General features: G+C 38.4%; 1 long non-coding RNA gene and 1 pseudogene across 1 annotated transcript in view; one reads left to right on the top strand and one right to left on the bottom strand.

Moving 5' to 3' along the window:
- The window catches only part of LOC144308053 (uncharacterized), a 93,838-nt gene that overhangs the window by 31,644 nt on the left and 45,547 nt on the right, over nucleotides 1-16,647 (bottom strand). The gene's annotated exons all lie outside the window — the stretch shown is intronic.
- LOC144308219 (protein ZAR1-like pseudogene) lies at nucleotides 5,018-5,629 on the top strand (annotated as a pseudogene).

Consider the following 16,647-nt stretch of genomic DNA (forward strand, 5'->3'; position numbering starts at 1 on the left):
TTTTAGCTCAGGTCATGATCTCAGGGTCGTTAGATTGAGCCTCACGTTGGACTTCATGCTCTGCACAGAGTCTCCTTGTCCCCCTCTGTTCCTCCTCCTCCTCTCTCTCTCTCAAATAAATAAATAAATTTTTTAAAAAGAGTTCGATTAATAAATGTGTGGCTCCATCAGATCTTTTAAAATAAATGAATAAATACATAAATACATAAATAAATATTTTAAAAAGAATTTGATATGCAACCAAATTATAATAAGCAAGTGTATGCTAAAGACAGTCTCAGATGTGTAAGTGCAATATGCATCTTCCAAAACATATTCTCAAACTCAAGAAGCTTCTGGAGTATGTGCTTTACAAAAATGAGGTGCAAACCAAGAAAATAGATATGGGATCCAGGACACAGAAAATCTAACAGAATAATGAAGTGAAGGTCAATCCAAAGACATCAGCTGTGAAGCAAGCAATCAGTCCACATGGGAGCAGGAGATTGGAAGGCTTCAGAAGGGATGCTTCCAGGGAAGAAATGATGCATATTCTTTTTATTTTCCACTTAACAAGTGTTATAGAGAATTTATTATGTTTTAGGCCCTGCTGTAGGCACAGAGGATATAGTGATGAACAAAATAAAATTTCTGACTTCTTGAAATCTGCATTCTAATGGAACTTTAAGTTTCTGTTATCTGACAAATTATAGAAAATTCTTATAAATCTCTTTACAGAACTGTTAAAACATGCTGGAAAATTTAATCAAAGGTAACACAAAAGAAAAAAAGTATCATGAAACTTAGCCATTGCAGAACATGAGAGACTCCTAACTTTGGGAAAGGAACAAGGGGTGGTGGAAAGGGAGGTGAGTGGGGATTTGAGGTGACTGGGTGACAGGCTCTGAGGGGGGCACTTGATGGGATGAGCACTGGGTGTTATGCTGTATGTTGGCAAATTGAACTCCAAGAAAAAAAAGAAACTTAGACATTGAAAAATTAGGAAGACAAACCATGAGAGACTCCTAACTCTGGGAAACAAACAAAGGGTTGCAGAAGGGGAGGAGGGCAGAGGGATGGGGTGACTGGGTGAAGGGCACTTGATGGGATGAGCACTGGGTGTTATACTATATGTTGGCAAATTGAATTTAAATAAAAAGAAAGAAACTTAGTCATTAAGTAACTCCAGGAAACACAAAATGTCGAAAAAGAAAGTAAATGTCTTAGTTCACCAATAGACTTAGCAGTGAAAGATATTTGTATAAACATGGTAGGAAAAGCATAATATAGATTGAAACAAAAAAAAATGAGTTATTTTGGGTAGATGTGGGGTGTGGGAGGGGAGGGTCTGTATGCGAACTAAAATCCAGATTTGACTTAACAAAAAATCAGTAGGTCATGTCTAAACTTGAATTAAAAAAGTGTGTATGTGTGTAACTTGGAAGAATGGAGGTAATTATCAGCAGATATAGCTATAGATTTGAAAGAGGTTGTCACTAGAGAACGGGATGGGGGCAGGCTGGGGCAACAGACTAATGTTTGCCATCAAAGCCCTTTTAACACTACTGGGCTTTTTTTTTTTTTCTTTTTCAAAAACACTTTGATGTTAAAAGATATATTTTTAAAAAGGAATTTAATTTAACTTTTTATTGGAACTTATTCCTAGTGCTACGCAGAGGATACAATGAGTGTTAACTTTGGCAAAGGTTGGAGTTCCTAACCTAAAGTTAATCATTGACTTTCTTACATTAGACTTTTATGCCATCTATGCTACTAGCCAACAATTTTAGCTGGGTCATCATCCTTATACAACTATCAGTGCTTGTGTAATCATTTAATACGTTATTGCATTTTGTTCTATTATTTTATAAAAATGACTATAAATGGAAATAAAAGCTTATAAATATAACTCAGTTGAGAGAAAGATCATTAGATACGTCCAAATAACAATAACTTCATTCTGACATGTATTGGGCTTAAGTTGGCCAACAGCAGGTGCAAGTATGAACTTAAAATTCAATTTAAAAATATGTGGAAAATTGTATCCATACTAGTCATTGAAGAGTATGTCTAGAAGGCAAAGTTTTTTACCAAAAATTTATTTACCAAATAAATAATATTTTAGCTCTCTGAAAATAGGATCACATTACAGCATGGAAACCGCTTGTTTGAATTTTATACATTGGACTGTCATGCAATTTTTCAGGAAGAAGAAAAGTGGGGGCTGCAAATAGAGGCAATTAGCTGGTAGGTGGAGACTGAGAGAAGCAGGTTTAAAAACAAGTCTTATCTCAGGTCACTAAAAATCCAAGGCTATTCTTGCTTAATTATCTCTTAATTACCATATTTCAAAATGAATAAATTAATGAAGCAACAAGAAAACTAGAAACTTCCCCAACTACATATAACATGACAGCAGATATACTCTCTCATTAACAAATGCACACATATATAATATAGACAAATGCAGGGATGAATCAAAAGTCAGCATCATAGGAATCTGTCAACTGGACCAAAGTCATTTATCTACCCTTTTTTTAAAAAAAATAAATTATTTATTTATTTATTCATGAGAGACAGAGAGAGAGACAGAGACGTAGCTAGAGGGAGGAGAAGCAGGCTCCATGCAGGGAGCCCTATGCGGGACTCAGTCTCAGAATTCCAGAATCATGTCCTGAGCCAAAGGCAGACGCTCAACTGCTGAGCCACCCAGGCGTCCCTATCTACCCTTTTTCTTAGTGAGGACCAACTACCACAGTTACCCAAAATAAGAGGATGATGATGAAGGGGCTTAGCAATATTGGTCATCTTTCATCAAATTTTGCATATGCACATGTACACACACATGCTGTGGAAAAGCCCATCATTAAAAATGTAGCCATTGGGATCCCTGGGTGGCGCAGCGGTTTGGCGCCTGCCTTTGGCCCAGGGCGCGATCCTGGAGACCCGGAATCGAATCTCACGTCGGGCTCCCGGTGCATGGAGCCTGCTTCTCCCTCTGCCTGTGTCTCTGCCTCTCTCTCTCTCTCTCTCTCTCTCTCTGTGTGTGTGTGACTATCATAAATAAATAAAAATTTTTTAAAAAGTGTAGCCATTAAGGAGATACTATTCACTTTTATAAACTCAAGACTACCCTCTTGTATTTTTATCACTTTCTGCCTATAACTTACTTTGTAAAGAAACCTTCTGAAGCAGAGATCCCAAGAGAATAGAAAGGGATCTAGCTATTACCTCAACCAGAGATTCTGAACCTGGTGTGTTATGGGAGCATGGGGTGGGGAGGGGCAATTTCTCTGCAGCAAGCCATAACATTCTTCAGGTTCTCAGAAGTGTCTGCGCCTCAGAAAGGATAACATTTGAGCTGAAGGAGGGAAAGAGCTTTGCACAAATACATAGTGGCTGAAATGAGACTAAAACTCATTTTGCTTAACTTCTGTCCCACCATGGAGCCTAACCCTAAACCCATGAGCTTCCATTATACCTAATGGTATGATACATACCCAAAAGGTTTTCAACTCTTACTGATGAAAATGAGGGGCATAACATTTTAATATAACCCAATAGTAGGAGTTCAGTGATGCATGACTTTCTTCCACTTAAGGCAATTTCTTTTCCAAGATTGGCAGAGGTCTCCTGCATCCATTATTATAAACAGTTCCCTTTGTGAGCCATGTAAAACATTCTTGAATGCTAACACTGAAATGTGCACTTATGTATCAGATCTTTTCAAACAGAAATAGAATCATAGGTTCCTATCCTCTTTCAAATCGCTTCCTACCCCAATTTAAATCGTAGCTACATAATTACTTCTCAACTTCGCATGATCTCTGACTGTTCAATATTGACTCCTTGGCAGGGACTCCCATCAAAGATTTTTATTTCTGAGCCTACAGGTTGTTGGGAGTACAACCATGCTACTTGGGCTCAGAGTATTAAATGCTATAATCCAAACATTTCTCGAGAGGCTAACATGTACATGTGAGGTCAACAAAATTTTTGGTCTTTGCCAGTCAGAGCTGATTTAGACCCTAGTGAGCTAAATATGATAGGCTATGTATCTATTCCAAAAGCCCTGCAATCTAATCTCCTTAACTGCTAACACTTACTTTAAAAGGTACAGTTTGGGCATATCCAAAAGCACAGTTCAATTTGATGATTCCGCACTACAAAGCCAAATGAAAATCTTCAAGCAGAGATTTTGCAAATTTTTTCGGATTTCCGTAAAGTAATGAGTGTCTTGTACAATATTTATTGCTGTGGGCTTAGCTTTGTATTTTTAACTCTCTTTGTTTCATGACATGGTATAATTATATGCTCAAACCATAGTCTAAATTTATCTTATTGTAGTTTTCTGATAAAATACTATGTACTACATACAACATTTATATTTATAAAGTCTATGCTAGAGGCAGAGAGAGGTTTGTTTAGACCTTTAAATTGGGGTGTGAGGAAGAGGGGGAAAGAAGAAACAAATTTCAGGACAATTCTGCATCAAAGGGTATGTGTTAAATGCTCTCATGGATGTCGGTGTACGAGATGATATGATAATTATTCATTACCACCTCTTTTGTGCTGGTATCATGGAGGCAGGAACCTTGGGTTCTCTCCTTGGCTTTGCCACTAGCTAATGGCCTGACCGCTGAAATTTGAATGTCTCACTTGTTAAATAAGATAGCTGGACTAGATCATCTTAAAGGAACCTTCTAGCTTGTAAAAACTGTACAATTCTACAATACTTTGCATAATAAGAGACTGAGAATGTTTTCATAGGGGGAAAACATATCTGCTTTGACTATAGCAGCCCTCTATTAGGACCACGATGTGTAAAAATAACTGCATATTTTGAAAGAAGATAAAAAGTATTTCAGAGAATTGTGAATCTCAGAATACATATGTACATATCACAATTTTTATATTTATTGATATATTTAATAATCAGGATATTTTTGAACAAAAAATGTGAGTAATGAAGAAGAATTTGCCCTGCCAGATACTTCAATGTTTTTTAACATTGAGTGTTTCTTAACATTCACCAGTCATGGGCCACAGGAGCCTGATTCAGCTGCAGAGGGAAGGGGAAGACCAAGAGAGGAAGGCTTTTGCGTCCCGCTGAGGCCAGTGAGCAGCAGCAGCGGCCACCACCAATGCCAAGGTCAGAGGAAGACAAGCAGGAGGAACCTCACCAACACGATGAGTTGGAGGAGGAAGATGCCTCAAGTCCTGGGAAAGAGAAGAGTAAGCAAGCACAGGGAGTTGGTGGAGCAGAGCTGCTCAGGAAATCCACTTTCCAGTTTTTGGAAGCAAAACATGACTATTTTCATTGTAAAGATTGTAAGACCAGATGGGAGAGTGCTTATGTGTGGTGCATTTCTGCAACGAATAAGGTTTATTTGGTTGCAAATGCCAAAAGAGTTTTAACCCTTACCGAGTAGAAGCAATCCAATGTCAGACCTGTTCAAAGTCTTGTTGTTCCTGCCGTCAAAAGAAAAGACATATTGATCTAAGGAGGCCTCATCGACAGGATCTGTGCGGTCGCTGCAAAGACAAGAGATTCTCCTGTGGCAATACTTACAGCTTTAAATACATCATACTGTACATTCATACTGACAGGCAGTATGAATTGTATGGGACACCCAAATTCTCCTTGTAACTTAGCTCTGACTTGGCATTGGAAAATGGATTAGGTTTTTGTACTTTTTGTAGGTTGTATAACAATTGTACAATGTGAATAGAATAAAATAAATGCATGTAAAAAAACAATAATTAAAATAGCATGACAACAGCATAGGAGTAGACTGGCATCAATGGGTCAGGAAAGAAAGCACAGAAATAGTCCCTACAGGACATACTAATATAGTATATGATAAGGATGTTAACTTCAAATTGGTGGGAAAAGAAAAATGCTGGGACGATTATTAGCTATTTGGGGATAAATTGAGCCAACATGAATTCCAGATGATAGAAGGAGTTAAAGGTAAAAAGTGAAACCATAAGAACTAAAAGAAAACATTCATGGAGTAACACCAAAGAGAAAACTATAAAGACTTAAAGATTTGACTATAGAATATTGAAATAATACTCTGCATGTCAAGAAAATGCCATGAGCAAAACTAGGAGGCAGACAACAAACTCATAGAAAGAATTATATCACATGTGAAAAGATTATTATCTCCAACATAAAATGCTTCAAATCTATAAGAGAGGACAAACACCCTAATGGAAAAATAAACAAATGATATGAGCAGACAATTCACAAAAGAAGAAATACAAATTACTAACAAGTATGAGGAAAATATCTTGCTTCATTGCTAATCAGAGAAATGCAAATTAAAATAATACCAGAAACAATTTAAACTGCTCAGTTATTAAATAAACTCAGAGAAAGTATTTGCTTAAAAATAAGCCACGCTTTTAAAGCAAAATACTCAGGGTTGACGTACGTCATTAATTGCACAAATATTTATTAAGCAACTATTACCTATCAGGCACTGCATTAAGGTAATAAGGATACAAGGTGAGTGAGACATGAAGCATTTGTATAGGGATGGAGAAGGACCAATAATAAAAGAGTTTTAGATAAAAGGCACTGTCATGCAGTACTGGTAAGAGAATCAATTGCTATGCCCTTTCTGTAGAGCAATTTGATGACATGCATTAAAAGCCTTGAAAATAGGGACACCTGGTGGCTCAGCAGTTGAGTGCCTGCCTTAGGCCCTGGGTGTGATCCTGGAGTCCTGGGATCGAGTCCCACATCGGGCTCCCTGAATGGAGCCTGCTTCTCCCTCTGCCTGTGGCTCTGCCTCTCTCTCTCTCTGTGTCTCTCATGAATAAATAAAATCTTAAAAAAAAAAGCCTTGAAAATAAATATACTCCTCAATCCTGCCATTCTAATTCCAAGGCTTTTAACCTCAGGAAATGATAAAAATATATGAAATTAATAATAGCAAAGACTTTTTGACTGCTTACTAGATATCAGGCCCTGTTTTAAGAACTCCGACACACATTAACTTATTTAATTATCATAATTTTCTGAGAATGGTACTATTTTATCCCTGTTTTACTTATGAGGACATGGAAGAACATGGAATTTAAGAAATTTGCCCAGGGATCACAGAGCCTAGGTCCAAACCCAAGCAGTCCCTGCTCTCAACCCATATGCCATGATGTCTATGAGAAGTTGTTAATTACAGCATTATTTATATTTGTGACAAGTGTAAATAATCTAAACAAACACCAATAGGGGTTTGGTTAAATAAATCCAATGGAATACTATGGCGATGCCAATAATCATGATTTAAATATTATTTAATGAGTTGAGAAGATGATCACAATATACTGTTATGTAGACGAAAAGAATTTGCAAGATGTTAATCACGGCGCTTTCTCAGTGAAGGGACTCAAGGTGATTTCCACTTTTTTCTTTGAGCTTTTCTATAATTTGTTAATTTTACACAAAGAATCCATATTATCTTAAATTTAAAATCCATTTAACAAAATGGAATCATTGAAGTCTTTTCAGTACGTACCCAGCCTAGTTGAGGTATCTCTCTTCTGTGCTCCCATAGTGCCCCATGCGGGTCTCTAGGATCCATTTGCCATGTGATTTGTTTATCCATTGGTTCCCTACCTCCTACCCTGTCAGTGTCACAGATAAGTCTCTTCTTAGCCCTCGCATAGTGTCTGGCTCATAGTATACAGCAAATAAAGATTTATGAAGGGAATGCAAAACATTTCTTCATGAAGAAAAGAGAGAAGAAATTCATTTTCCAAAACATGATTTTCACAGGTTTGTTTGAGAAGTGGTTGAGAGGTTTAGGTTTGGGGCTTGGCTCTGTAAAACTCACTACCATAGGTCATCCTGGTCATACCCTAGGCTGTCCCTTCAACAGCCTAGGTCTTCAATGCCTAAGAACAACCTCCTTTACTGCTACAGTTCTTTGCTTCCCCCATGCTAACCTTTATCAACAATGTGTTGGCCCAGTAGAATGAAATCCTTGGGGGCAGGACCCATGTCTTTTGCAACTCTATCCAGCACCCAGCATAGCACCTAAGGCCTTCTTCCTGACTTCCACTGACTAATCAGCACAAACCTTTTCTTAGTAACTGGTGATAGCGAAAGGCCTGAACTCCTTTGGAATGAAGCTGCCTGCCCAGCACCAGAATTTGCTGTGCCCCTCTCTTCTCCCTGGTACAGATGGCCACCTCTGTGACCTGTGTTGAGGAACCATCGTGCACATTTATACTGGAAACTGCATTCCCTGTTTTAAACAGAAAACACAAAATCCTCACTAGCATCACAACTTAGGAGGTAAGAAAGGTGGGGCAGGGAATGTCTTAAATTTCACAATGTGGCCAAGTCAGAAGAACTAATTAAAAGTACCTCAGAATTTAAAGTCAGAGCAAGTGAAAATATATAAGGTAAATAGAGCATGTTTATAAGATACCAGAAAAACAGGTTGAAAAGCAAATACTTTTGAGATTCCAAACTCTTAAAATTTATCTGTTTTTCTCCCAATGCTGGTGATCCTCATAGCAGGCTTCTAACCCTCCTCAGTCAGGCTGCCTTCTTTGGTCAATCAATGGGTATGAGATGTGGGTTTGCCACAGCCCTCCCCGTTCATGAAACAGGCCTTTTGCCCTAACCAGGTCGCTGCTGTCTCCAGGTGCACACTCCTGCTCTGAGAACCATGCTTCTGACCTCAAGTAGCCTGACTTCTTTATAGCGGTGCTAATTTGCGTTCCCAAATGTTTCGCTTTCTGGCCTGATGATAGCCAAGACCCAAAGCAAAAGTCTCTTAATACCACAAGAGTGCAGTTATATTTGTGTCCCATATGATTCAAAGGGAACCAGAAACCTCATCAGAGAGGTAACTGGGGAGACTTCCAACCTAATTTCCAGTCATCATCCTTTAGGTTCATAAACACTTCATATACTCTGTGTGGACAATGTTCCAAGAGAAACTGTGGATAAGAATCTGTTTGAAGCAGTATATTTCATCTATGGATATTTTTTGAAGGCTCACCTGTGGAGAGCTGAAATACGACTGGGAAGTTGGCCAGTTATAATATGATATAAACACCCAAAGAACTAAAGAAAGCCCTCTCCTAAATGATGTGTCTTTCCATTAGGTTAGAACTCAGTAGAATATATTCTAACACAGAATAATCATATAGGATAGTTACAAAAGTAGAGAGGTTAAGAGGTCCAGCTGCAGGGTCAAATGCCTCCAGATTCAAAGCATAGCTTTAGAAGGTATTTGTTGAATGATTTGAATCTGTTTCCTCATCTGAAATATTGAGCTAAAAATAGTGCCCACCTCATTAGCATTGCAAGGTTTAAATAAGATAATGCATATAAATATACATAGCACAGAACCTGGCATAGGAGAAGTGTCCCAAGATGTTAAAATTATTATTATTTGGGGGGGCACTTGGGTGGTTCATTCGGTTAAGTTTGTGACTTTATTTCAGCTCAGGTCATGATCTCAGGGCTATGGGATCGAGCCCCACGTGGAGCTCCATGCTCAGCAGGAAGTCTGCTTGAGATTCTCTGTTGCCCTCTCCCTCTGCCCCTCCCCCCATGCTCTCTCTCTCTCTCTCTCTCTCTCTCTCAAATAAATAAATAAATCTTTTAAAAATTTGTTATTTTTTTCTGTGGGAAAGATTACTTCATCAGTATGCATGTTCTTTTTCCTGGCACCCAGCTAGACTACATAGCCCAACATCCCTTGCAGTTAATAGTGGTCATATCTGGCTAATGAAAAATGAAAAAAAGTTATGTAAGACATTTCCAGATTTGGCCCTTCTATGCATAACCTTCTGTGTTCTTTCCCCTCCCACCTGCTAGATATTGACACTCAGGAACCTTGGATGCCCCAACTTGAAAATGTCAGAACCTCCACCAGCCTGGATCTAAATGCACACACAGAGAAGAACCCTGTCATAACTACTACTGACTAGGAACACCCATACTGGACCACTCTCTCACCAGTAAATAAACCTCCACTGTGTTAAGGTGCTAAATTTTGGAGTTCATTGGTTATAGCAGCTAGCATTACCCTAATAATATACTAAGTCACAGGAGAGTAGAACCCAAGAGAAGAACTCTTAAAAACATCCTCGATGTGCAAGAGATATTGAGGCTCAGAGTCATTGTCCCAGGTACTACAATGGACCTTTTGCTTCAGACTCCTTCAAATACACCCTGCTCTTTCACATATGATGCTAATTAAAGACTGTAGGATCAAAGTACTCTGTTTGCCTACTTAAAGCTAGATCTATTCCTAGGGAAATTTTAGCACAACAAGTTGGAAATACAGACCCCTTTTACTAGACGGCATAACAAGAATGGAAGGAAAACAAGAGAGCCGTTTTTCACTGTTCTGTGTCTTCTTCACAGGGGGTCATGAGGTTATATTATTACGCTTCTGAAGGGGCTTTGAAAAACGAAGAGTTACACCATATATGGTACTATTACTCAGCAATTTTATTGGCTTTTCCTACTAATGACCCAGGAAAATGACTCTACAAACATTTATTAGGCAACAATTTTTGTGCTTTCTTAACCCTCAACTAGTCATTGTGGGAAACCAGCCATCTTCCTTAAGAAGTTTACAACCTAGCTGTCTTAGTTTGAGCTGCTATTAAAAAGTGTCATAGACTGGGTGGGTGTTGGGGGGGTACTTATAAACAACAGATATTTATTTCTTACCGTTCTGGAGGCTGAAAGTCCACGATTGGGGTACTAACATGACAGGTTCTGGGGAGAGCTCTCTTCTGGGTTGCAGATGGCAGACTTCTCACTGTATCCTCACACAGCAGAATTAGAGGAAGCTCTCTGGGACCTCTTTTATAAGATACTAATCCCATTCATGATGGCTCCATGTTCATGATCTAATCATCTCCCAAAGGTCCCCATCTCCAAATATCATCACATTGGGGATTAAGTTTCAACATATGAACTTTAAAGAGACACCAACACTGCACTAGTTGATACTGCACCAAAGACTTTAGAAGTGCCTAGTTACATGGTATAGACAACGCCAATTCTATGGACATGCAGAAGAGGGAGAGATTGATGAGACTGATATTTCTAGAAGAACTCACAGAGAATGAAACTTAGGCTAGGCTTCAAAAGACTCTCAAGAATTGGCTAAGCAGAAAGAACACATATATAGGCACATAAGGATAATTCAAGCAAAAAGGGGTGATGCCTGGATTGCCAAAGTAATTAAAGTGGATACCTGCTTCTCCTACACTTCTTTTCCTAATTCATCCAGTAATAATAACAGGTGAATAATAATTTACTATGTGCCAAGAACTATACTAAGTACTTCTTGGCCATTATGGAATATCACATTTACTAGAATCCTATGAGGGAAGTACAAGTGTCTCCATTCTACAGATGAGAAAATAGAGGCTGGAAGAGTTTTAATTGCCAAAGATCTCACTGTTAAGTAGAAGAGGCAGAATTCAGATTTGGTTCTGTGCTCTTCAATGTCAACCTACACTATCAACAACTCATTTGGGAAGATGTTATATAAAAAATCAAGAAAGACCCAGAAAGACCCAGAAAATCAAGACAAGACCCAAATGTAGAAAGAAGCTTCTCTTCTTCTCCTGAATGGGCACATATGGCAAAAGTACTAGATGAGTCAGGAGATTTGCATTCAAATCCTGGATCTACCACCAATTAGTTATGACCTCAGGCAATTTATATTAATTCTCTGAACTTCAATTTCCTCAACTGGGAAAAACTGGGAGAAAATAAGTCCTACCTCATAAGGCTGCTGTGAAGTTTAAATAAGATGCTACATTTCTGGAGAACCACAAACTACCACAACTGGAACTGGAAGAAATAGAAAACCTGAACAGGCCAATAACCAGGGAGGAAATTGAAACAGTCATCAAAAACCTCCCAAGACACAAAATTCCAGGGCCAGATGGCTTCCCTGGGGAATTCTATCAAACGTTTGAAGAAGAAACCATACCTATTCTACTAAAGCTGTTCGGAAAGACAGAAAGAGATGGAATACATAAAAACTCGTTCTATGAGGCCAGCATCACCTTAATTCCAAAACCAGACAAAGACCCCACCAAAAAGGAGAATTATAGACCAATATCCCTGATGAACATGGATGCAAAAATTCTCAACAAGATACTAGCCAATAGGATACAACAATACATTAAGAAGATTATTCACCATGACCAAGTAGGATTTATCCCCGGGATGCAAGGCTGGTTCAACACTCATAAAACAATCAATTGATTCATCATATCAGCAAGAGAAAAAACAAGAACTATATGATCCTCTCAATAGATGCAGAGAAAGCATTTGACAAAATACAGCATCCATTCCTGATCAAAACTCTTCAGAGTGTAGGGATAGAGGGAACATTCCTCAATATCTTAAAAGCCATCTACGAAAAGCCCACAGTAAATATCATTCTCAATGGGGAAGCACTTGGAGCCTTTCCTCTAAGATCAGGAACACGACAGGGATGTCCCCTCTCACCACTGCTATTCAACATAGTACTGGAAGTCCTAACCTCAGCAATCAGACAACAAAAAGAAATAAAAGGCATTCAAATTGGCACAGAAGAAGTCAAACTCTCCCTCTTCGCCAATGACATGATACTCTACATAGAAAACCCAAAAGTCTCCACCCCAAGATTGTTAGAACTCATACAGCAATTTGGCAGTGTGGCAGGATATAAAATCAATGCCCAGAAATCAGTGGCATTTCTATACACTAACAATGAGACTGAAGAAAGAGAAATTGAGTCAATCCCATTTACAATTGCACCCAAAAGCATAAGATACCTAGGAATAAACCTAACCAAAGATGTAAAGGATCTATACCCTCAAAACTATAGAACACTTCTGAAAGAAATTGAGGAAGACACAAAGAGATGGAAAAATATTGCATGCTCATGGATTGGCAGAACTAATATTGTGAAAATGTCAATGTTACCCAGGGCAATTTACATGTTTAATGCAATCCCTATCAAAATACCATGGACTTTCTTCTGAGAGTTGGAACAAATTATTTTAAGATTTGTGTGGAATCAGAAAAGACCCTGAATAGCCAGGGGAATATTAAAAAAGAAAACCATAGCTGGGGGCATCACAATGCCAGATTTCAGGTTGTACTACAAAGCTGTGGTCATCAAGACAGTGTGGTACTGGCACAAAAACAGACACATAGATCAATGGAACAGAATAGAGAATCCAGAAGTGGATCCTCAACTCTATGTCCAACTAATATTTGGCAAAGGAGGAAAGACTATCCACTGGAAAAAAGTCTCTTCAATAAATGGTGCTGGGAAAATTGGACAACCACATGCAGAGAAACTAGACCACTCTCTTTCACCATACACAAAGATAAACTCAAAATGGATGAAAGATCTACAGTGAGACATGATTCCATCAAAATCCTAGAGAAGAACACAGGCAACACCCTTTTTGAACTCGGCCACAGTAACTTCTTGCAAGATACATTCATGAAGGCAAGAGAAACAAAAGCAAAAATGAACTATTGGGACTTCATCAAGATAAGAAGCTTTTGCATAGCAAAAGAAGCAGTCAACAAAACTAAAAGACAACCTACAGAATTGGAGAAGATATTTGCAAATGACATATCAGATAAAGGGCTAGTTTCCAAGATCTATAAAGAACTTCTTAAACTCAACAGCAAAGAAATAAACAATTCAATAATGAAATGGGCAAAAGACATGAAGAGAAATCTCACAGAGGAAGACATAGACATGGCCAACAAGCACACGAGAAAATGCTCCGCATCACTTGCCATCAAGGAAATACAAATCAAAACCACAATGAGATACCACCTCACACCAGTGAGAATGGGGAAAATTAACAAGGCAGGAGACCACAAATGTTGGAGAGGATGTGGAGAAAGGGGAACCCTCTTGCACTGTTGGTGGGAATGTGAACTGGTGCAGCCACTCTGGAAAACTGTATGGAGGTTCTTCAAAAGAGTTAAAAATAGATCTGCCCAATGACCCAGCAATTGAATTGCTGGAGATTTATCCCAAAGATACAGATGCAATGAAACGCCGGGACACCTGCACCCCGATGTTTCTAGCAGCAATGTCCACCATAGCCAAACTGTGGAAGGAGCCTCGGTGTCCATCGAAAGATGAATGGATAAAGAAGATGTGGTTTATGTATACAATGGAATATTCCTCAGCCATTAGAAATGACAAATACCCACCATTTGCTTCCACGTGGATGGAACTGGAGGGTATTATGCTGAGTGAAATAAGTCAATCGGAGAAGGACAAACATTATATGGTCTCATTCATTTGAGGAATATAAAAAATAGTGAAAGGGAATAAAGGGGAAAGGATAAAAAATGAGTGGGAATTATCAGAAAGGGAGACAGAACATGAGAGACTCCTAACTCTGGGAAACGAACTAGGGATGGTGGAAGGGGAGGTGGGCTTTGGGGTGACTGGGTGATGGGCACTGAGGGGGGTACTTGATGGGATGAGCACTGGGTGTTATTCTATATGTTGGCAAATTGAACACCAATAAAAAAATTTCTTAAAAAATAAATAAGAAGCTACAATTTTAAATAAGTTAGAGCTATGTAAATATAAAATCATAGTTTTTCTTATTACAACTAGTTTTATCCTGGTGGGAACAGAGTAAAATATAAAGACGTTTTAAGGACATGAGAAATAATCACAGGAAAACTTTAGACAAAAAGGCACAAATCAGAGCTGAAAGGACAGTCCTATACTATAGCCCACTATGAAATAGCATATAAGTAATAATAACGGGTAAGGCTTATGGGGTTCTTACTACATGCTTTGTGTTTTCATCTTTACAATGACTCTGTGAGGTGAATCATAGACTTTTGTCCAGTAGTTTTTGTTCATTTTGCTTTGTTTTGGTTTGCTTTTTGACTATCCAATACCTGAACATTCCTCTTTTGTGGAAACCCCACCACTGAGTAAGTCTTGATGGAAGGCAGAGTAACACCTACCACTACTAATGCCAGATCCAGACACTACCTGCTCCCTGGGCTAGGGAATGAGCAGGTGCTCTAAATTTGGCTAATGAGCTAATTCCATCAAGGACTTGGCATGGGAAATGAGTAATGCCTTTTAGCCGCACAAACATCAAGTGGTCAGTGGTGATGGTGCCAAAAGTGGCTTCAAGAGTCTAGAAGCTATAGAAGCAGTATTTAACCTGGTCTTGCAGTTTCCTTTGGTTTCTGCCATTTTCTGAGCTTGATTTGCCAACCATCTTAAGATCTTTCCCTAAAATTTGTTTTGCTTATGTTAATTGGAGTTGGCTGCTGTTATTTGCAACCAAGAATCTTGGCTTACAAAACCGAGAACTATTAATGTCCACATTCTATAAATAAGAAAACTGAGGTGTAGCTAAGTTGATGGAGCTGGGATTTAAATCCTAACAATATGACACCAGGTGCTCCCCTAAGGAAAAAGGAGTATATAAAGACCATTCACATAGGATATTACTGCAACTAGACAGACAAATAGAGCATATACACAAACACACACACACAAACACACACAATGTATAAATACATAGACTATATGCGTGCAGGTGTGCACATGTGCATGCGCATGTAAACAGATTCTGAATGCAATGCAGCCTTCCTGGGCTCAAATTCTGGCTGGTCTACCTACTAGGTATGTGGCCTTGGGCAAGTTACTTAACTTCTCTGTGCCTCAATTTCTTCATCTATAAAGCAAGAATGATAATAACACTGTCTTCTTCATAGGTTTTCTGGTAGGATTAGATGAGTTAATATTTGTAAGGCACTGAGAACAGTGTCTGGGACAATGTCACTATTTGTTACTATTATATGATTCTAGTTTTAGGACTGAAAATAAAAACTTTAAATTCCTATCCAAAACAAATGCTCTTTTTTTTTTCCAAAACAAATGCTCTTTATTTTTGGAAGAAACTACCAAAATCCACTGAAATAAGGATCATTTAATATTTCAATATTACATATTAAATATTAATAATATATTATATACATATATTTATATATAAAATATCCATCAATCAAAGAAAACCTTAGAATCCTGGGAGCTTCACAATGGCACATGGTTTAGTACTAGACTGTGGTTAGAAAGGTATTACTTTTACCTAGATTGCTTTGGGGCTTTATTTATTTATTTATTTATTTATTTTGCATGAAAAATGTGCAGATACCTACAGTTGCTGTCAAATGACACAAATCCCACACCCCATATCTAGAAAAGAATACAGTGAGAATGCTAGCAGTAGAGACCTGATTCCCTTACCCAACTATACCACTTCACAGAGCCCAGAGCAAGAACAGCCTCAAAATTCAGCCCAGATGTACTAGCGGACAATGAAGTACACAAGAAGAGGAACTAGCCTAATAAGGCAGGTACTTAATATATATCACCTCACGTAATCCTCCAACAACATTTGGAAATGGATATGATTTTTCCAACTTTACAAATGAGAAAACTGAATGTCAGAGAAGGTAAGTGACAAGGCTACTAAGTGACAGAGGTGTGATTTAAATCTAGGTCTGAAAAAAAAAAATCTAGGTCTGTTTCACGCCAAAGCACATTCTAAAATTCTAACATGAAAACTTCACAGGACGGGGATCCCTGGGTGGCGCAGCGGTTTGGT

Source organism: Canis aureus, chromosome X (genome assembly GCF_053574225.1).
Source record: "Canis aureus isolate CA01 chromosome X, VMU_Caureus_v.1.0, whole genome shotgun sequence".
Classification (NCBI taxonomy): domain Eukaryota; kingdom Metazoa; phylum Chordata; class Mammalia; order Carnivora; family Canidae; genus Canis; species Canis aureus.